General features: G+C 40.1%; 1 protein-coding gene across 1 annotated transcript in view; it reads right to left on the bottom strand.

Annotated features, from left to right (window-relative positions):
• The window catches only part of ANTXR2 (ANTXR cell adhesion molecule 2), a 192,201-nt gene that overhangs the window by 40,926 nt on the left and 128,764 nt on the right, over nt 1–22,511 (bottom strand). The window lies entirely within an intron of this gene.

Here is a 22,511-nt window from a genome sequence, read left to right as displayed (position 1 = left end):
TTGGAAGTTTCCTGTACTTAAAGAAATCCTAGGTGGGGATCAATCCACCCAAGCTGTCATCACAGAGCAGTTGGTCTGCTCTTTTCTTGTAAGTATATTCTTTTATTATTTTAACAATATTGCTATACAGTGAGCACTATTGGCTGTCTCTTTTATCCCGAGAATTGGACACCAGTGACGGAGAGGAACCCTTTATATATCCCATAAGCAGGGATCAAACCGCTGTATGCGCTTCACTCCAGAGCTGGATATTAGCTCTGGTAAATGTGAGTTTTATACTATTATTCCTTTACGTCTACATTTGAATTTTACATACTGCACCATTGGTTGTCCTTCTCTCTCTTTTTATCTTCTATATAAAGTGGAACCACTACAGTAGTAGAAGACCTCACCATTGCATTAAAGACCATTTGTAAGGATACAAAAGTTGGACTTTCCTTTCTAATTGGACTTTTTATTATTTATTGTGGCGCAGCCTTTTTTTTTACTGTTTGTACTTGTCTTGCTCTAAAGGGTCTGTGGAATCCCCTTTTAAAGGGTTGCTGCCTATAAGTTAACTAGCGCTGTCTCATTCTTTTACCTTTAGTACTGTATTTGTACCAGTTGTTTTATTATAACACATTTTACATGTGCACTATAGATCATATATTCAAAACTGTCCTACTGCACAGAACTGTTGATAACGTGCCCTATTAGTAATAAATAAAAATAGCTTAACCAACATGACCCAAGTTCTATGCGTGAACATTCATGTTCTTGACTGTTTAGCCTTCATTAGTTTCTGTTCACATCACGCACGTAGAAACGTCAGATGCCATCATCCCTTTCATTTTCTATTGCTATCTCTACTGAAGACACTGTAACCCTTAGAAACCTGCTGCCCTGCTCTGTTATGTCTTAATTACTGCCTCTGTCACTTTGTGATCGGCTTTCTGCATCAATGTGTAAAGACGAACTGTGTTTAGCCATTCTGTAGCCTGAATTTCTTCGATGGGTTCAGCTCTCGTGAAAAGTTCAGTAAAGAAAATTCAAAATGACTAAATACATCAATGATTTACATATATCTTTTTGGGATTGTGCAATAAATTGTGTGATATGTGATATAACTAATGATAATTTTTAGTAAAACTATGAGAAAACACTTTTGCAGTTCCAGTATAAAATATTTATCTAATAAAAACAAATTATATGATCAGTTTAGCAAATTTACATGAATTAAATGGACACGTAATTTGCTATTGCAGAGATTATATTTTGTCATGTATCTTATCTATTGATAAAGAGAGATTTATCATTTTAAGCAGAAATATCAAAGAAAAGAGCTCATTAGCAGCATGCTTTTTGTTGCTGTTTTTTTAAATAGCATTTCTCCTATTTTTTTTTAAATCTTTTTACTTAGCAGTAAAGTGTTGTGAACTAATGCCTCAAGTTAATTACTTTTTTGTGTTAGAAAAAATAGCTGTATTTTCGGTCTGTTTTGTTCTAATTTTTTCTCTTTTGGTCTAAAATAGCAATTTGGTTGTAACTCAGCAAAATTGTTACTACTGCAAATATCACATAATTTCTAATTCACCACAGAGTGTTTTAACTGGCTATATATTACATAATATAATACAACACAATCCATATGTAACTGTATCCTTCTTCTGTTTGTAAATTCTAATAACTAGATATGTCTACAAACTGGTACAAAATGTATTAATAAACTTAAGGATATGATAAACTGAAAAAAAAATCAAATAAAGTTTCCCCTGCCACCTACACACAACTTGATTTAAACGTCATCTCTAGATATCATCTCATCCCAAATCACCAGAATTCTTTGATGCACTTTCTTAAAGGAAACACTAGGTTTAGCAATAAAGCTTTTAAAGTTTAGATAACAACATACAAACCAAATGTTTACTGTTATCATTCTGTTTAGAAAAAAAGACACCTTAAAATAGGTCACCTTAAATGTGGCACAAATATCAATTTAAACACATTAGGGTTTATTCACTGAACTGTACTGAATCGAAAACTAAATTGTAAAATGTAGACTAAAATAAGCAGTTTATGACTAAAGCAGAGTGTATGGTTTTTCAAACTCCCTACAGTTCAATGTTTAGTGAATAAACCTCAGAGTACTAGTCTCCATATTTTAGGCTTTAGTGAATTTTACAGGCTTTACAATGAATTGTGACAGGAAATGCTACATTTTAAACAAAAACAGCTATGTTTTGTTTTTTTCCCCGTCAGTGCTCCTGGTACCGACTCATTTAAACCTTGGTTTGAGGAGTCAGCCTTCCAGGAGCATTAATTAATAACCAATTAGCATCAACTAGGGCTAACAGGGGTGGTTCAAGACATTTTTTAGAGTCTTTTTAACCGACTGATAAATAACTGATAATTTTTTCTTCAGCAACTGTGTCAAGCCGACCTAAAACGACTTTAACCCCTTAAGGACCAAACTTCTGGAATAAAAGGGAATCATGACATGTCCCACATGTCATGTGTCCTTAAGGGGTTAAAAATGTCTAGTGAAAAGAGATTAGTGGAATTGTAAAAGTATTAAGACACCTAAAAGGTTTCTTCACTAAACTATGAACTGTAGTGAATTGAAAACCCAAATTAAAAAAATTTGAAAGAAAATCTTTAATTTGATTTTAGTCATTCCTTAGCTTTTTTTTTTAGCCTGACTTTTACAATTCAGTTTTCAGCTCACCATGTTTTGGTATTTATCATTGTTTTATTTGTTACAGCTGTTCTGGTCTTATCTATTACAGATGTTAAAGGGAAACACACCCAACACCAACACGCCAAGCTGCTTTAAAGATTCTACATCTGCAGTATTAAAGGGGCACTCTTAGCAAACTAACCGACAGCTTTAATAATTAGGTTTTCTATATTCTAGAGGCCCCTGGTGCTGTCCCCTAGTTTAAAGTCAAACCATTTAAGAACTGTTTGATAAAAACAGAGAGACCTTCCTCATCTCGGCCACAATGATAATGCAAATTTAAAACATTATTTATGTCAGTTTGGTCAGTCTAAAAAACATTGATTGACAGAGTGTACACACACACTCCCACTACTCTGAGCCAGTCAATGTTGTTCAGTTTGAATGGAACTACCCTTAAAAATGTGGAAGTGTTAATTGTATAAAAAAATGAAGGCACTAGGAAAAGCTGACTAATATTTTTATGTTAATCTGATTCTAGTGGTTAGTTTGTTTAGAAATTTTCTTAAAGGATAGAACATATTAAAAAAAAAAGTGTTTAAGAAAAAAAAAAAAATAACCTCAAAATCACATAACTAAATTGCAGGTTTTTTAAAAAAGATTTACAGTTAATAAAAACAAGAACTGTTTATTATAATAGCTGGTTTTGTAAAAATGCACAGACCGGGTGGTATATTAGCCTAAATGTTGAAATACTGTCTTTAACGTTTTAGTACAATTCAGAGTTTAGTGAAGAAACCTCTTTATGTAAATGTCATCTATATTACAAAATTATCATACAAATAAGGGACATTAAGGGCTTAATCTCTTTCTAAGGCCACATGTAAACACAGTATTTAAGCAATGCTATCAATAATATTCTTTTCAAATAATGCACTTGTTTACAGTAATTCCACATTTGTCTTGAAACACTGAAGCAGGTTTGTGGGTTTATGTTTCAAAGCAGTATCAAAATTAAAATAAATGCAATTTAAACAACTGAATCCTGCAAAAGTGAAGACACAATCTATATAATATTTAAATACCATGAATGCAAAATTTTGCCAACAGCAAAGACATTAACGAGTATATCTAGCAGCACAAATTACGTAATGCACCTTGCATAGATTACGTCACCTCTACAATGGCTAATAATTGGAATAATTGTGGAAGAAGAAACACACTTTATTTGATAGAGGGACACATAGAAATCATTTAAATTAAATGATGATATTGTAAATCATGGTGGTCAGGTAACATGCTGATAACATAGCAAAAATAAAAAGTATATGACTTTATCTTTTTTATGAAAGAATTGTATTGCAAATACAATGAACAATAAACCCTGTTTTCTTTCAAATATTAGTCCCTACAAACAAATTTATCTATGAACAGATACTGCAACCACTGCATTTCTCGTTAAAAAAATTAAGTTTGTTTTCAATTGTGTACGTAATCTTAATGAGTTTTCTGTGTTCGTTTTCTTTCTACGTGCCCTACAGCTTTTTTTAATTTTAATAAACTGTCATTTTAATCTTTCTTCCTATAGTCAGTAAGTGATGTTCTTAATTATGACGGGTTGATTTGGTGACATCACCACACTGGAGAAAAATCTCTAACTCGTTATTTACTAACATGCTGTACTGTGTTCTAAAGTCACTATCGTAACCATCCCATACATGTGATTCAGATTACAGCTTGAGGTATATGAATTTTAGAAAAGTCTATTGTTCTAGTAAGGGGGATGTTGGGTCTTAAAGGCACGTGAAGCTTTTAGCAGCCATACAAAGAAGAAAAACAGTAAAATTTATTTTAAAATAATGAAATATGGTCTTAGAAACCAACTAAATTGTAAAGCTGTAAAATAATGAGCAGGTATTCTGTGGGGGACTTAGTAAACAGGGGTGGGTGCTAATGAATGTTTTTGATTTTTTCTATTGCCCATTCGCTATGCATGATATGGGTTAATATTATAAAGAACTTGGAACACCTTGTTGCCAAAATATGTGACTCATAAAGTATCATAACAGCAGCCAGGCGGAGAGACGGGGCTCAGGAAAAGTCCGGGGAATATTTGCAGATTCCCATAGCAGCAGCAAACTACAAAAGTGGAGTAGGTAGAAAAAATAGAGAAATGTAGTCATTCCTATTGAACATTAGACCCGTAAGAAATGCTTTGACAGAAAAATATATAGTAAAATGTCTAATACTTTATAAATACCCCAGTCTTCCTCAATATTTTTGAAAATAATTAAAGAATACATTAAACATTTAAATTCTATAAAGAAACATAATGTGATTTTTTTGGAAGCGTCATATATAAAAAAAACTATTTGCCCGACGTTTATTGTATGTCTTACATGCCTCAAACAAATACTATGCTTATTTTAATTGAAAAAACAAACAATGTAGTAATGGAGTTAAAATAAAACGTATGTTCTATTAAGAACTAGATAAGGGCTGTGTGACGTCTATGCTGTCACATGGTGCACAGTTTTACCGTCATGCATTAATAAATTGATACCTGAGGTTACCCTCTGTCAGCGGGGACCATGTTAACATTCAAAGCGCTGCATACAGCTTTTTATATCTATTTTAATCAACGCAGCTGAGCCAGAATTTCCCATGAAAATAAAACACTTTGTAAAACACAAAAAAAAAATATTAAATATAACCAGCAAATATGATAGAGGTTGGTTATAAAACGTATCAGTCAATACTTGGGGCTCTCCTCTCTCCATATTTAGTGGCCCCAGACTGACTTATGAACTGTATGCAGCACTCCAAATGAACTCTGCCAACAGTCCTTTAAATTAATTTTAATCAGCAGGATTTCCCCATAAAAATAAAACAAGTGAAAAAAATGCACATATATAAAGTAAATATAAGAAGCAAATTTGACAGAGCTTGGAAATGAAATGGTTAAATGAAAAGTGTGAACATGCTCTTAGCTAAATAGCCTGGTGGATGAACTTTCTATTTTGTTTTGGCTTCTGTGACAATTGTTGAAGTATGCTAAACTTTGCAAAGGTTAGCTTTAAAACTCTAATTCACTGTTTGCAATATTTGTGATTTATGACTTCTAAAAATACATTTAAATCCTACTCATATGCATTTTAACAAACAGGACTACTTAGTAAATCTAACTAAAGTTATTTTTATTGTTACAATTGTGTAGAAATTATTAAATGCTAAACTGAGAAAAAAAGTGCTTTTGAGATATTTTAAAATCATTTATACATATTTAAATGTTGTATTATGTATGCAAACAGCGTTTCAAAATAATCCTCTATTTCTCCTTAAAAAATGATAGATAATATGTACATGTTAGGGTGAAATTGCAGTTCAATCAACGCATGGCAAAAGTGCCTAAAAGACCTTAGTCACAAATGCAGTGCATCTCAAAAGAGCATTGGTTCTTAAGAGGTTAAAGAAAAGGTCATTTTCACACAGAATCTGGAGGGTTTTCTTTTTTTTTTTTTTTTTTTTTTTTTTTTTACAAAACTGTGTATAGCAGAACTTTCTAAATGAAACACTATTTTATATTTCAGCCTGGGAAGGGAAGATTGTTCCAGAGCTAGACATAATCAGTTTCACCTTGTGCCTTAAAGGGACACTATGGTCACCCAGACCACTTCAGCTCAATGAAGTGGTCTGGGTGCAATGTCCCTCAGGTTTTAACCCTTCAGATGCAAACATAGCAGTTTCAGAGAAACTGCTATGTTTACATTTGGGGTTAAGCCAGCCTCTAGTTGCTGTCTTCCGGACAGCCACTAGAGGCGCATCTGCGACGCTGGAGGCATATTATGCCTCCATCGCGCAGAGCATCCATAGGAAAGCATTGAGAAATGCTTTCCTATTGACAGCTTGAATGCGCGTGCGGCACTTGCCGCGCATGCGCATTCGGATCCTGTGACGTCGGCGGGGGAGGAGAGGTCACCAGTGCCGAGGGAGCCCGGCACTGAAATAAGGTAAGCTGCTGAAGGGGTTTTAACACCTTCAGCACCACGGGAGGGGGGCCCTGAGGGTGGGGGCACCTACAGGGCACTATAGTGTCAGGAAAACCGCTTTGTTTTCCTGACACTATAGTGATCCTTTAAAAGTCAAAGATGCCAATAGATGCAATAGGAAATTCTATCTTTCCTGCAGAAATAAAATGAAGATATGGCTTCACAGCCACAAATCGACTATTAAAAGCTGCATTAATTCCCTTGTAACAAGAGTTAAAGAAGTAGGGCCACTACAAAGGAAAAAAAAACATGCCAAAGTACTAACAAAACATATATTTTTTGTAACATATGCAAATGTCATCTTTTAAAATGTTGTTAAACTTTCTATTTTGAAAGAAAAAGAGTTGAACGTTTTGTGTATTAGAAAATCTTTCTTATAAATGTCACTTGTGTAACGTCATCTTTTATACCAAATGCATGATATTTCTTACAAGTTAAAATAATTGAGTTTTAAAACCATGCATTTGATGTGACATAGTAGCTTCCTGACACAAACAATATTCATAAAATGTGTCTTCAATCAATGGGTGCCAGTGAGCATTTTTCACTTTGAATGTGAGAATATTGGTTTCCATCCCAAAACCTCAGACATTTGCCAACCTGGCTAATAAAATGCTCCAGCGATTTCATCCGGCTCATATGATCTGTGCTGATCTGCTGAGGGGGCTCAGGTCACTTAATCAAAATACACTGGTGACTATTAAAGACTTAAAATTAGCAAAGTATGCCTTATGCTCTAGTATAACACCTGGTTGATCAGTAAATGCCATCTTTTTCTCCATTTGTTCATTTGATAAGCTAAAATATAATTGCACAAAAATAACATGTTTAGATCAGATGGTACATGTCAACATCGATAGAAAATAATGATTGCTTGAGTTTTTGCAGTGTAACCTGCTCAAGACATTGGCACTAGATGGTGACCAAGCAGTATCACTTATACTATTAGCAAAACTGTCAAATAAAAGCAGCTGGGGAAAACATTATGCAAAAAAATGAAAACAAAAATGAACTAATGTAATGAGATTCAAAATCTTCCAATTCGTTTTCATAAAAAAAAAAAAAAAAACAATTATAAAAAAATCATAACACTAATAGAAAAAACATATATACATATATAACAGTGGTGCTGTTGGACAAATACTGGCCATCAAGTAGGCACTAAAATATATTTTAGGGCCAGGACCTCTTGTAAACTGAATCCAACTCAAAGGTGAGCTTTGGTTTGGCCTAGCCAAACTTAGGTGAGCGGTTTATAAGAAACTGTACAGGCCAACAGCATCAGTAGCTACCAGAGCCTGCCTGCTATCTCTCATTGCAACTCTTGTTGGCTAAAATTTGTGATCTATTTTCTAGTTCAAGTGAAAGATTTAAAATTATAGAGTTAGTAGTACTTATATTTAATATAAAACTGGATTGTATAACAATATCAAAATAGGCATTGCAAGACACTTGGGGATATCTCATTTTAGCCTTGCTTACCTAAATCCTTTATATCTGTATGTAGTTATACATAATTAAAGGAACACTTTTGTGCCCCTGCTCCAAATCAGTCGATGCGGGGGGCTAATGGTGTGGCAAATGCCTCGCGTGCATTAGGCCTTCTCCATAGGAAAGCATTTAGTCAATGCGTTCCTATGGGTTTTTTACTTGACACTGGAAGTCCTCATGAAAGCATAAGGACGTTCAGAGTTGTTTCACAGAGTCATGCTCCGTGACAGCAGGAAGCGCCTCTAGTGACTGTCTGGGAGACAGCCACTAGAAGCAGTCTTAACACTGTAATATAAAATTGCAGTATCGGACACTGCACCCAGAACACTTCAATGAGACAATGAGATAAAGGGGTCTGGGTGCCTATAGTGTCTCTTTAAGACCACTTAGGCAGAAATGTTGCATCTTGTAGCAAATTTAAGAAGTTTGCAATATAGGCAAGATGCCCCATGGTGCCTATCCACAGTATATTGTTTTAGGTTAAGTATGGGTTGCAGTATTTAGGGGATTTGAGCATCATACATTGCTCCTGCGCATAATTCCTATTCCTGAGTGCAGAGTTAGCCTTTTCTTTTTTTTTTTTGTAAATCTTTATTTTTGCGTGCGGTGGAAAGAACAAACATGTTGGTAATTCCGCATAAGTGAGAACATGGCTCATAAAAATTTTCAACATGGTATATACTGGTGAGGAACAATTCGCACATTTTAAAAAATTTAGTGGGCTGAAAAGTTGTATCGAGGGCCTTAACTGGTGAGAGTGTAGGGGAATATATACCCGTCTATGTGTGCCAGCGCGAGTACTTTGGAGACATCTAGCTGGTGGGGCGTGTAGCGTCCGGTATGCCTTTCCCTGTGTAGGTCAAATCCCACCCGATCCCTGATATCTGTGTAAGAATGATGCTCCATATGGGGTCCAGGGCTAGAGCCGCGTTTGGTGTGTGTGGCGCTGTGACGTTCCCCTTAGTGGCTCCCTATGTGGTTCGGTCTATTTCTGTTATACCTTCTTGTAGGAGCTGCATGGTTATCGCCTGGACCGGAGGTGCGCTGTGTGGCATGGCTATTTACGGTGATGAAGGTGGCTATGTGTAAGCGCGAGGTAACGAGTGTTCGAGTCTAGTAGATGTCTAGGTGAGTGGGAGGTGAGTAAAAGCCTCTGTGTGGGGTCATTAGAGTATCTATTATGTAGAGCTCCCTTGCTTGAAATGCCCTGTTACCCTAGGGCGGGGGGGGGGGGGGAGAGGGTCACCAGGGCCAGTTGGTGAAGCCTCCCACGGGTCATTATCTTATTGCAACTAAAAAGGAGGTGGACCAGAAATATAGAGGTCTGCAAACATTGCTAACTTTGTTATTGAGAGAGTCCAATAATAGTCCAAGGGTCTCAGAACCGGCGCGGTATTTCAGGTCTTGGTGTCTCCACGGGGTCTTGTTGCTGCCGTTGTTGGCACCTCCACACTCCTGGGTCGGTGGCCTGGTTGCGGCGGTGAGGTTGTCGTCGGAGTTAGGAGTCCCAGTGTTGCCATTAGAGCAGGTCCTTCGGAGGGGTCCATGACCTTATAGTGCTTGTTGTCTTTGGTAACCCACAGGGTTCCCGAAGTGGACCACTTGTAGGCGATGCCTGCTGCGTGGAGTGGTTTAGTAAGTGGGTGCATTTGCTTACGCCATAGAAGTGTGGCTCTGCTCAAGTCCTGGAAGAATGATAGTCGGCAACCCTCAAATTCCAGAGGTGTCTTTCCCTGTAGCGCTGCTAAGAGTCCTAGCTTGTCTGACATGGACTGGCACCGTAGTATGATGTCTCGTGGGGCTGCAGTAGGTGCTTGCGGGGATTTTGCAATTCTATATATTCCATCGAATAGGAAGGTTTTGGCTTGTCTGGCCGGGAGTAGTGCGGCTACGAGGCGTCTGATGAAATGTGGTAGTTCCTCCAACAGTACGGATTCCTGCACCCCCCTGATTTTGACGTTTTTGCGTCTCCCCCTGTCGTCCAGCAGGTTGACTTGTCTAGATAGGGTAGTCCGAGTGGTGTGCATTTTTTGTACTTTCTCCTCCAGCTCTTGTAAGCCCTGTTGTAAGGTCCCCACTACCGTTTCGGTGGCTTGTGTACGTGCTGTCACTGCAAGCACATCACCTTTCAGCGCTGCCAGGTCAGCCTCCCACATTTGCTTGAGGTTCTGCTGTAGGCCTGTCAGCATAGCCTGGATATCGCTCCTGGATGCTGGGGCATTTTCCTCTGTTACCCGTGAGTGAGCTGGGTGACAGGGAGTGAGTGGTGGGCTATCTGTTGGGTCTTCCTCCTCTGAGGGTGGTGGTGAAGCGTCTCATTGAGACGTGGGCCGCGTTGCGCCTGGGGCCTGTAGCATCTGGCTTATGTCACGCTGTGGCTTAGGGGTATGTGTGGGTAGCTTCTGAGATTTGCGCCCCATCTCACCTGTGTGTGGCAGGTTAAGGTACCAGTCGTCTAGGTCTGGTGCTCCCCAGGGCCAAACTCCTTCCCCTGAGTCTCTCTGCCGTCCGCCCACGTGGTAGGCCTTGCCGCCTCGGCGTCGTGTTTTTGAGCCGGGCGTGTGGAAGAACGGCATCGGCAGTGTCGGCTGTCTGTCCCGGACTCAGACCGAGATTCTGCGACCCAGGTTGGTGTCGGATGCCCTCAGATTGGCCGGATTGTAGAAATCCGAGCGGGAGCTGCAGCGATGTGCGACCGCTCGGTTCCGTTGTCAGGCCCCGCCCCAGCCTTTTCTTTTTATATAACAATGTCATGCATGTAAAGATGCAATACTCGAAAAAATAAATTAATAAAATAAAAATATAGAATCAAAATTGTGTAACCTTTATCATAATTATCTATCTCTTTGAATTGATCTAATTATCACAAATATAGATACTATCCAAGCACATACAGTAGAATGTGCTTGTGACTTCAGGTTTATAATGAAAGTAATAATAAAAATTATTTTAAAAATATCTATTGTTAACCCATTAAGTAAACATTGATAATCACCGAAACCGACATACTCTAGCTGTGCTAATCAACTGCAATAGGATTCAATGATATAACATTGGCAATGTCTAGCTAATTATGAAATGACCACATACTGCTTATGAACTAAAAAATACATTTTGAAAATGGCTGCTTTCTGTTAATACATAAGCCCAGAGGGACAATACTGATTGCCAACATATGTCAGGCTGATTGAAAATCTTTATTAGATCCTGAAGTCTGTTATAAGATGCTAAGATGCTATTTTAACATGGGTCTAGCTTCAAACTTATGTTTAAGGCCAAGGATTTATGCAGTCTTTGGTTACTAGCATATTATTATCAACCCTTCACATATCATCTTCATAATTTCTAAAGTCTGATTGGTTACATATATTCCCAGAAGTGAAAAGAAGATTTTTTTTTCTTATTTAGAAAGAACAACGGATGTGCACATGTGTATACCACCTAATTAATAAGATAGATTAAAATCTCTTGACAATCAATTAAGATTAACAACAGAAGTCAGTTCCCACCCCCTGAGCTTTCTCTTCTATGCTATGAAAACCGGGGTCTTGAAGCCTTAATCCTGTTATCTACAGCCTTCTCCATCAGCAAAGCCTACAGATTAACACAGCAGACATTATCGAATTTACAACCAGCCGCTCGGACATCTGCCCTACTTTCAAGCAGTTAATGGAAAAGGGACTAATCTGGTTAAAAGCTGTAGGACTGGTTCATAAATCTTGGCACAGAAGACAGCTAAAGCTGTCATGTCTCTCATGAAGAACAGGCACTGAATTAAACTGTCAGATCCCGTGTGCCATTTCTTTAGGGTAACTGGTTCTATCCAAAAAAACAGACTAATGAGGTACAAAGCACTAACGTGAGACATGTCAAAAGGACAGTCTGCTGAGGTTGTACAAGTCTGGTAATTATACATACAGGCCACATTGTGCTCCGGGTCTAACCTAGTTTTACTCGTTATTGCTATTTATAGCAGTAAATGTTAAAGTAATAGTCAAATAACATAAAAATACTGCTTTCATATTATTATAAACCAATTAAATAATTAGGTGATAGATAAGACAGTTAAAACAATATCAACTCCTTGCACTAAATAACTAACAATTTCTGTTGTCTTTAATATAACCCGGTTGCAGGGGTCGGTGACCCGTTGAGAGCTGTAGAGCCACACTTGCGACAGCATGCGGCCTTGTGTGCACCGGGCGGGAGAGACGGCTAACTCAGCTGCTGACACACCAGTAATGGCAGACACCATGTGCCTCCCCCGCAGCCAGGATCTCAACACTGAGCTTCAGACCAAGCTAGAGGCTGTCTTCACGGCATTTGGGCTAAAGCTGGAGAGCTGGGCACTGCAACATGCCCCACCGCAGACAAGCAGCCCCATAACTGAACGGCACCCTCCACACAAGAAAACATCTGTGGCTTTCGCAAGGAAGAGGGTCTCACGGGGAAGGCGAACCGGGCCCAGGCACCACACCAGCACAAGCAAAAGCAGAGATGGATGCCCAAGGGACCTAATGCTGCACCTCGCCGAGGGTCTCCAATGCTCCTGGGAACTCATACCCATGGGACTGACCAGTTCCACATGACAAAACCGGTGCCCAGAGGTTTGAAGCACCGGGCTAAGCAGCAGGACTGTGTGGTGCCCGTGACTGGCATCTGCTGACTGAATCTATGAGCCATGAATGCCAGGGCCTTCTCTCAATTAATGTTCCTTCTCCTACACACAGCATTTAAGGGACATCTGAGTCTCAGTTTTGTTTTAATATTCTGTTACCACACGCTGTCTTATTGGCTGAAGCCTACCTAGGCTATTTTGCTTGATTTTTCTAGCTTAACCCCTTAAGGACCAAACTTCTGGAATAAAAGGGAATCATGACATGTCACACATGTCGTGTGTCCTTAAGGGGTTAAACTCCCTGTTCCTTATGGTAGAACTAGAGGGAGCCTCCTGGGACACCCACTCTACTTAGAGATTTAACTTGATTCCATTCTTTAATCATATGATTTCACCTAAGCCTAATGTCAGTTAGTATAGACTGTTAATTTTAATATTTAAGGTTGATAATCCCCTGACATAGCTAGCTTTGCTTGTTTATATTGCCTACACCTTAAAAATGTGACACTACTTCAATGCCATATCTGTGAATTACTGTGATAATGCTGTGCTTACATATGCTGTTGTGGCATTGTAAGATGTTTTGTTAACCTGTGCACAAGAAAAATAAATATATATATTTTTTTAAATTCTTGAACTGCAAAGTCTCATAGTTACATAGGCTGAAAAGAGACGTGTCCATCAAGTTCAGCCTTCCTCACATTTGTTTTTTGCTGTTGATCCAAAAGAAGATCCAAACTAGTTAAAAAATTCCCTCTTGACCCCAGAATGGCAGTCACATTAATCCTTAGATCAAGAAGCTAATACCCTACAGTTGAAAATGTATATCATTACATATGCTGTTTTTGCAAGTATGCATCTAGTTGCTGTTTAAACATCTGTACGGACTCGGCTTGTATATATGCACAATAAGATCATCAGTATAAATCAATGTGTATGTCTGTATGCATGGTAAGAGCCTATTAATCAAATGTATACCATTCCCCCCAACGCAAAACCATAGCTTATTAAATTTCTTCTATTATGTATGTTTTGTTTGTGTATCTGTTTTTAGTAGTAGTAAACAGAGGGAATAACACCTTGAACAATTGATCAAAGTCAATTTAAGACACCATATTGGTATAGACAATATTGTTGTAAATCCAGATTACACATATAATGCAACGGGCCAAGGAAACCATAGCCAGACACTGGAAATAAAATAAATCATTTTTTTTTTTTAGGAAAGTATTCCAATCATAATTTAAAATCTAAAAAAAATGTAATAGATTTCCATTTCCCTACGCAATACTAAACACATCTGCGGCAAAGTTTGGATACTTTGGATCTCAAAAATGGCATTCATTTCTGCCTCCCCCAGCAAACCAAACTCTCATTAATGTAATCAAAATGTTTTATTGTAGACAGTAACAAATGGTGCTGCTATCTATTATAGTTGTGAAAGTATATTTGAAACAGAACTGATTATCTACTGTACACAGACACACACGTTTTGAAAGATTCAAAACTTGATAAATTACAGTGATCACTGATTGCAAGAATGGCATATGTTTATTTTTTTATTTTCACAGACATTGTAGACACCTACGGATTTTTACTTTTCCTATTTCCATGAATGCTTTATTTTAAAGCATTTGTTTATTCCTATGTTTATGGTCAGTATTTATGGTCAGTGGCAGGAGATAATGCTGCATAGAATACAACTTTGATTGCAAATTAGTCTTAAACTATATTTTTTCTTTGGATCTTTTTTGATTCCTTCTGTAAAATGCACAGCTTTTTGCAGAATTAAAAAATTAATCATAACAGTTAAACATGCATACTCTCTGAGCATGAGATCTACTAAGAGCTTGGCGAGTATGCTGATTGTAGAAGAAGACAAATTCTTATGAATTGCAATGTATATCTTAATTTCAGCCCATCTTATCTTTAAGATATATATGACATTTCTTAATAAAATCAATAAAAAATAAAATAACACATCTGGAAATTGGTAATTAGCAAAGTATGTCACCTTTTGATGAACACGCACTTGTGCAAGTAGTAGTTTATCATAATAATAAACCTTGAAGGTTAATGTGACCTCAAACAGAGTAGAATAGCTCTTGAGGGACTTATCATGACAGCGGCGTTGAATTAGTTTCTTACTTTATAATACTCTGTTCTACCTCAATCACGTTTTCATAAGGTAAAGTTCCCGGTAATGCATCATTTATAAATTACCTTGTTAGTGCTTGAAACAAAATACCGCTTTGAAAACAATACACACTCCTGCTGCGGACTCCAGCATGTTTGATGGAAGCCCATCAAAAGAGTTCATGGCTTAATGGAGGCTGTTTACGTTGGGAGTTCGATCTGTACCTGCTGTCCCCTGTCACTCCCTGGAAACTTGGCGGCAGATGTTGTTGCACTAAGTTGCCTCTGAAGTGGCTTTCCGTCCTAGTCTCCTCACCACAACAGAGTCAAACTATATTAGATCTCTTTATTTGTGCCTTAGGCAAGTTTGGGAGTGCAGCTGTGTCCACCCCCTCTTTACCTTTGGTGTTTAAGCCCCCCAGGCAGCAAGTGTGAGACCAAAACTGTTCTGCCACTCTTAACTACATCTGCTGACAATCCAGCAGCCTCGCTGCAGGCTGGTGAAGACCCACGCCGCTTCTCTGAACAGATGTCATAGACAACCTGCTAGTTTGCACCTGTATCAGCTTCTATAACCTTGTGGTTTGCCAGCTGAAAAATGTATGACTCCCAGGAATTCCAACCACTTTCAAAGACCAAACCTTATTTCTGAAGTGAATGTGTGCGGTCTTCTTAAACACTGGGCCACACTGGATACAAACGAGCAGAAGAGCGGAGAAAAGTACGGAAAGCATGCAACTCCGATAACAGAACGCCAACTGCACTTTATCTGTCATTACATTTCATACATCATCTTCAAACTTCAAAAAGCACTGTCGTTCTTTAATTATTTTTATAAATAGCATAATACATTTAGATTTTTTGTTTGTGTGCAGAATTCAGATAATGAAGACGCACTATAATATCTTTTGATAATACGACACACAAAGAGAGCTACTTGGGATTTAAAGCAGCCTTTCTGATAGACAGACCCTGATATCGCTGTCATTGTGTGGGTGACACCCTGAAGAGTAGGATTTTATTTTTATGTTTTATCCATCAGTGTTAAGCTAGATACTATCTCCAAGCATTTGAAATGTTGCCAGATCACTTCTTTTCTACACTCTGCCAAAGCATGACAGATCCTACAGTCTCCCTTTCAAGTGCGCATTGTATTGTGAATGCTCCCAATATACACGCTGCTATTGAGGCGTACGCGCAACAGTCTGCAAAGTCTACAAAGAGCATGTTTTAGTTCAAAAAAAGAATAGTTTTGACAGCCATGGTTCTCAGCATTCCGCAATACATATGGCTGTATTTGCATACAAGGGCATTATTTATTGTGAATCTCGTGACAGATACCAAAAGTTCTATATTGTGGTAAACATACAGTAGAGGATTAGTGGAGATACAAACAGAGATGTATATTTGTAGACTGTCTAGAAAATATATAAAATTATATACACACACGACCCATTACCATGAATCAGTCTATCATTTCACATGTCATATGTATATCAACAAAGGTCAGTACGGAGAAAATAGTATTATGTTTTTTTTTACGTTTGCTAATTATTCACTGTTTGATTATTCAAATTTCTGTTAATTTCTTGGCTTTCAAGATATTAAGAATTGTATAATTTCTCCTTGGCTTTAATCACTTTTGTAAATGCCGAAGGAAAATAATTTAATAGTTTTTAAGTATAACTGGGAAATATACAAGCACATTTTAATCAGCTGTAAAAAAACAGACCTTGTGAACTTAGATTAGCAAGGTTTTATTTTCTTTCTTTTTTATGGTCCGCACCTAGGGCAGGGGAAGGCAACCTTCGGCAATCGAGATGTTGTGGACTACATCGGTATTAAGGAGATGTAGTGCAAAAACATCTGCATACCCTAGCCTTGACCTAGGATTTGGCAGGCTGAGTCTATGTAACCTAAATGCCCATCTTTTATTCTATCCCCTTCCTTAGGATTTGCCCTTCAATCCATACTGCCTGTTGGTAAGCCAATGGAAATACGCTCTATTTTAACACTGCCCTGTCTGATTAAATCTATGCTTTTCTGTTTTACCTTCTTCCCAATCGGCTCTCTTCCAGTGCATTTGCATTATTGCATACAAAAGAGACGCGGTGATCTTTGAATGAATTTGAAATGCTCTTTTCTAACTGATGTATGTTATATGAGTAGTTAATAGATGCCGTGTGATTGATTGCTGCTGTATGCGCGCCATATGATAATAGGTATCCAAACATATTTATATGAAGTGATTGTTTGATTAATGCATAATGTTTGAGTGATTGATGAATGCTGTATTGGGAATCAACCACACAGGTGGAATTCAGGTGAATATCTAACATCAACGGTTAACCTGGCCTCTAAGAACAACTTGTAGATAACCAAATGTATGCAGCATGAATGTACAGCAGATGTCAGAAACTGGCTTGTGGACAGGTACTTGCTGCAGGTTTGAGAATGAGCTGGTATATGCAGCAAAATCTTACACTGTGTTCTCAATATTCTCAATATCTGCCAGTTACAGCTGGGATATTTTAGCTAATCCTTTGCTACTTAGAAACCTGAATGGGAACAATATACACTGATTAGCCACAGCATTAAAACCACTGACAGGTGAAGTGAGTAACATTGATTATATCGTAAATTGGCACCTGTCAAAAAATGGGATATATTAGGCAGTAAGTGAACAGTTGGTCTTAGGGTAGATTTCATGGGTTTGGAGATAAAAAATACATAGTTAGCTATGAACCTAAACCCAAGAATATTAACCTGTCATTAAGAAACCAGCCTAAAAGTCTTAAAGGGTTACTATAACTAAAATGCAGTTTAACCTTTCCTATCCTGGTTCCACCGGTCAAAGTTTACCAAAAATAAATTAAAAAAATTACCATACACATATGTCTATTCCAGCAGTTTGTCCCGCAGCTCGATCCTCCTCCACTAATGTCAACCCCAAGCTGCTGGAGAAAGGAAGTAGGGGGAGCACAGGCTAAGGAAGGACATTGGTGGCTCAGAGGGCGGAATGCCGCCATTGGATGCCTATCATCAACAACCTGAAGACGACATCCAGTATGCACAATTGATATTAGCCAGCTAGGAACTATTGTTCTGGGCTGGCTAAAGATGCCCCAATGATGTTAGCTGAGGTGGAGTTACACCTCCAGCTGCAAAGGAGTTAAACTCAGGATGTGCACAGTTTCATAGCAAAATGAAAAGCATACAGACTCCAGGCACCATAACCACTTCAAATCAGTGAAGTCGTCATGGTGCTTGTAGCAACAAAATGCATTATTTAGCATACAAAAACCAGGAAATTTGTTTTAAAAGATCCCCTTGTAAATCTGGGGGGAAAAAAAAAACATTTTTCATTTTTCCCATCCCCATTTTTTTCCTCCTTATTTTTCTCTCCCTCTTGCAAGTTTATCTATCTTTAGATCAATAATAATTTTTATGTATACATAACATTATTTTAATTTTCAATTCCCATGTGCTACACAATTGAAGCTGTTCCTTCTATTTCCTGTTTGGATACATGGACAAACTATTAATTGGGGAAAAAAAAGAAGAAATGAGGATATAGTGGACAAACTGGCAAGCAGTTTTAATATAAACGGTGATCCAGAAACACAGCTTGCTAGCCATATTCTTACACCAGTATTTTAATCATCTGCGTTATGACGTTAATATTTTCTTCATTACTTGACTAAGCATCATATGTTTCCCATGTTATATGTGCTTAATAAGTTCTAATCTACTTCCCCACCATGCTAGACTCTATTCTATCTATCTCATTACCTTTTATGAGTGATTTATCAAGGCAAAACAGTTGCTATTCTAAATTAAAAATGTTGAGGAATATTCTGTTGGTATCTATGAGACAAGCCATTATTTAGCACCAGGGCCGGAGTGGAACAAATATTCAGCCCGGGCATTTAAAGGCGGAGCAGTGCTAAGAGGGCCGCGGCCCGAGAGGGTGCATTTTGTATCATCACCAATTACCTGATTGCCTCTCTAAAGTGGGCATATCTGTTTAATGCCCATCAGGGCTGCCCACTTGTAGTGTGGGTAAATAGAGGATGTGTGTGGGAGAGAGAATAGGAAATGTTGTGTCAGGGGGATAAGAGATCTAGAATGTGAGAGGGGAACATGGGGCTGCAGGGTGTAAGAAGGGGACATGGAGCTGCAGGGTGTGACAGGGGGACATGAGGCCGCAGGGTGTGACAGGGGGACATAGGGCCGCAGGGTGTGAGAGGGAATGTGGGGCTGCTGGGTGTGAGAGGGAATGTGGGGCTGCTCGGTGTGAGAAGGGACGTGGGGCTGCTGGGTGTGAGAGGGGACGTGGGGCTGCTCGGTGTGAGAAGGGACGTTGGGCTACTGGGTGTGAGAGGGGATGTGGGGCTGCTGTGTGAGAGGGGACGTGGGGCTGCTCGGTGTGAGAAGGGACGTGGGGCTGCTCGGTGTGAGAGGGGACATGGGGCTGCTCGGTGTGAGAAGGGACGTGGGGCTGCTGTGTGAGAGGGGACGTGGGGCTGCTGTGTGAGAGGGGACGTGGGGCTGCAGGGTGTGAGGGGAACGTGGGGCTGCATGGTGTGAGGGGGAGACAGGGGTTGCTAGGTGTGAGAGGGGACATGGGCTGCTGGGTGTGAGATGGGACATGGAGCTGCTGGGTGCAAGAGGGGACATGGAGCTGCTGACTGAGAGGGGGGAACAGTGGGCTGCTGACTGAGAGTGGGAACAGGGGGCTGCTGGCTTACAGTGAGTGCAGGGGCTGCTGGCTGATAGGGGGCAGGGGTTGCTGGCTGAGAGGGGGACAGGGGCTGCTGACTAAGAATAGGGGAAGGGGGCTGCTGGCTAAGAGTGAGGCAGTGGACTGCTGGCTAAGAGCGGGGGCAGGGGTTGCTGGCTGAGAGGGGGGCAGGGGACTGCTGGCCGAGAGGGGAGGCAGTGGGCTGCTGGTTAAGAGGGGGCTGCTGGCTGAGAGGGGGGGCCGGGGGCAGCTGGCTGAGAGGGGTCATGGGGGGCTGCTGGCTGAGAGGGGGGACAGGGGGCTGCTGGCTGAGGGGGCAGAGGTTGCGGACTGAGAAGGGGCCAGAGGGCTGCTGGCTGAGAGGGGGGACAAGGGGCTGCTGGCTGAGAAGGGGGACAAGGGGCTGCTGGCTGAGAGGGGGCAAAGGAGGCTGACCAAGTGGGGCAGGTGGCTGCTGGGTGTGAGTTGGGCAGGGGCTGCTGGCTGTGAGTGGGAGCAGCTGACAGAGCATGTGGCAGGGGGCTGCTAGTAGAGAGGGGGCAGGGGGCTGCTGACTGTGAGTTGGGCATGGGGCTGCTGGCCGTGAGTTGGGCATGGGGCAATGGGCTGCTGGCTGTGAGTTGGGCATGGGGCTACTGGCTGGGATGGGGGCAGGGGGCTGCTGGCTGTGAGTTGGGCAAGGGGCTGTTGGGTGTGAGTTGGGCAGGGGCTTCTGGCTGTGAGTGGGAGCAGCTGACAGATCATGTGGCAGGGGGCTGCTAGTAGAGGGCAGGGGGCTGCTGACTGTGAGTTGGGCATGGGGCTGCTGGCTGTGAGTTGGGCATGGGGCTGCTGACTGTGAGTTGGGCATGGGGCTACTGGCTGTGAGTTGGGCATGGGGCAATGGGCTGCTGGCTGTGAGTTGGGCATGGGGCTACTGGCTGGGAGGGGGGCAGGGGGCTGCTGGCTGTGAGTTGGGCAGGGGGCTGTTGGGTGTGAGTTGGGCAGGGGCTGCTGGCTGTGAGTGGGAGCAGCTGACAGAGCATGTGGCAGGGGGCTGCTAGTAGAGAGTGGGGCATTTGGCTGCTGGCTGAGAGGGGGCAAAAAAACTTAAATGTCTATTTTGTTTATTCCCCCATCCCTCTTCCTTACCTTGAGCCTTGACAGGAAGGTGAGCCGAGGAGGAATCATTTCCCCTGGTTATCCAGTGGATGAAGTGTATTGTCCACACCCCTGCAGGTGTACACCATGTGCACTGAACCTGCTGCTATGCTGGATAATGAGTGTGGAGGCTGGTGAGAGAGATCTTTGCTCTCTTTGCCAGCCACAGAGCTCCCTCTATGGGCTGGAGGTCAGGCAGCACCAACCCTTAGGAACAAAATAAGAATGTAGCGCTTATATATCAGGAATCAATCACCTTTTGGGACTGTTAAGGAGTAGGATTCCCCTGACAAGCCAACGAATAGGTGTCTATAAGAAATAATCACATATAGTGTAGATCATACATATTAAAGCAATCTATATTAATTATATAGTGTACACACTCACAAACAGAGAGCTATGGACCCAGCTCTGGTTTGAATTGTCTCTGGGTCCGTACAGGCGACCCACCCCTTTTTTCAATCTAATTATGAAGTCTGTAAGAAAAATAGAGGTACAGCCGATTGCGCAGTATTGCTACAAAATATTGCAGAAAGTGTAGTACAATGATCCCAAATGGGTACTCACAAGTGTGGAGTCATACTATAATGACTCAATTTTCCAGCATTGTGCAGATTAGGGACTGCACTCCCTGTTGAATTTGACGGTAACGGGAACCAGGATCAGTTGAAACAAAATATAAAATTTATTGATATAATATAATATACAAAATAAAAAAGCCTCATTGATATTTATATAATATATTATATTGATATAATATAATATACAAAATAAAAAAGCCTCATTGAGGCTTTTTTATTTTGTATATTATATTATATCAATAAATTTTATATTTTGTTTCAACTGATCCTGGTTCCCGTTACCGTCAAATTCAACAGGGAGTGCAGTCCCTAATCTGCACAATGCTGGAAAATTGAGTCATTATAGTATGACTCCACACTTGTGAGTACCCATTTGGGATCATTGTACTACACTTTCTGCAACATTTTGTAGCAATACTGCGCAATCGGCTGTACCTCTATTTTTCTTACAGACTTCATAATTAGATTGAAAAAAGGGGTGGGTCGCCTGTACGGACCCAGAGACAATTCAAACCAGAGCTGGGTCCGTAGCTCTCTGTTTGTGAGTGTGTACATTATATAATTAATATAGATTGCTTTACTGTGTATGATCTACACTATATGTGATTATTTCTTATAGACACCTATTCGTTGGCTTGTCAGGGGAATCCTACTCCTTAACAGTCCCAAAAGGTGATTAATTCCTGATATATAAGCGCTACATTCTTATTTTGTTTTTATTCTGCATTTGTGATATTGCAAGGGATCACTTGAATGTTTAGCAGCTGTTTTAATTGATTGATTAAGAGAGATATATTTTGTATTAAAAAACTATAAGCGCTGGTTCCACTACACACTTTGTTACACCAACCCTTAGGGGCTGACCCGGGAAGATCCCTTGATTTCCCCTGTCGGCTTCAGCCCATGGCCATCGCGGCCCACCGGGCATTTTCCAAATGGACAGTCCGGGCCTGTTTAGCACTTAGCCCCAGTCTAGCACCTTTTTTCCACTTGATAAATCTTAACCTGTGTATCTTGTATACTTTCTTTTCTCCAACAACTGTGTGCTATGACATATACAATTATAATGTCAGTTTCACCAACAAATAAAGTGTAA

This window comes from Pelobates fuscus, chromosome 6 (assembly GCF_036172605.1).
Source record: "Pelobates fuscus isolate aPelFus1 chromosome 6, aPelFus1.pri, whole genome shotgun sequence".
Lineage (NCBI taxonomy): Eukaryota > Metazoa > Chordata > Amphibia > Anura > Pelobatidae > Pelobates > Pelobates fuscus.
Note: the sequence above shows the minus strand (reverse complement) of the source record. Positions and strands in the feature narration are given on the sequence as shown.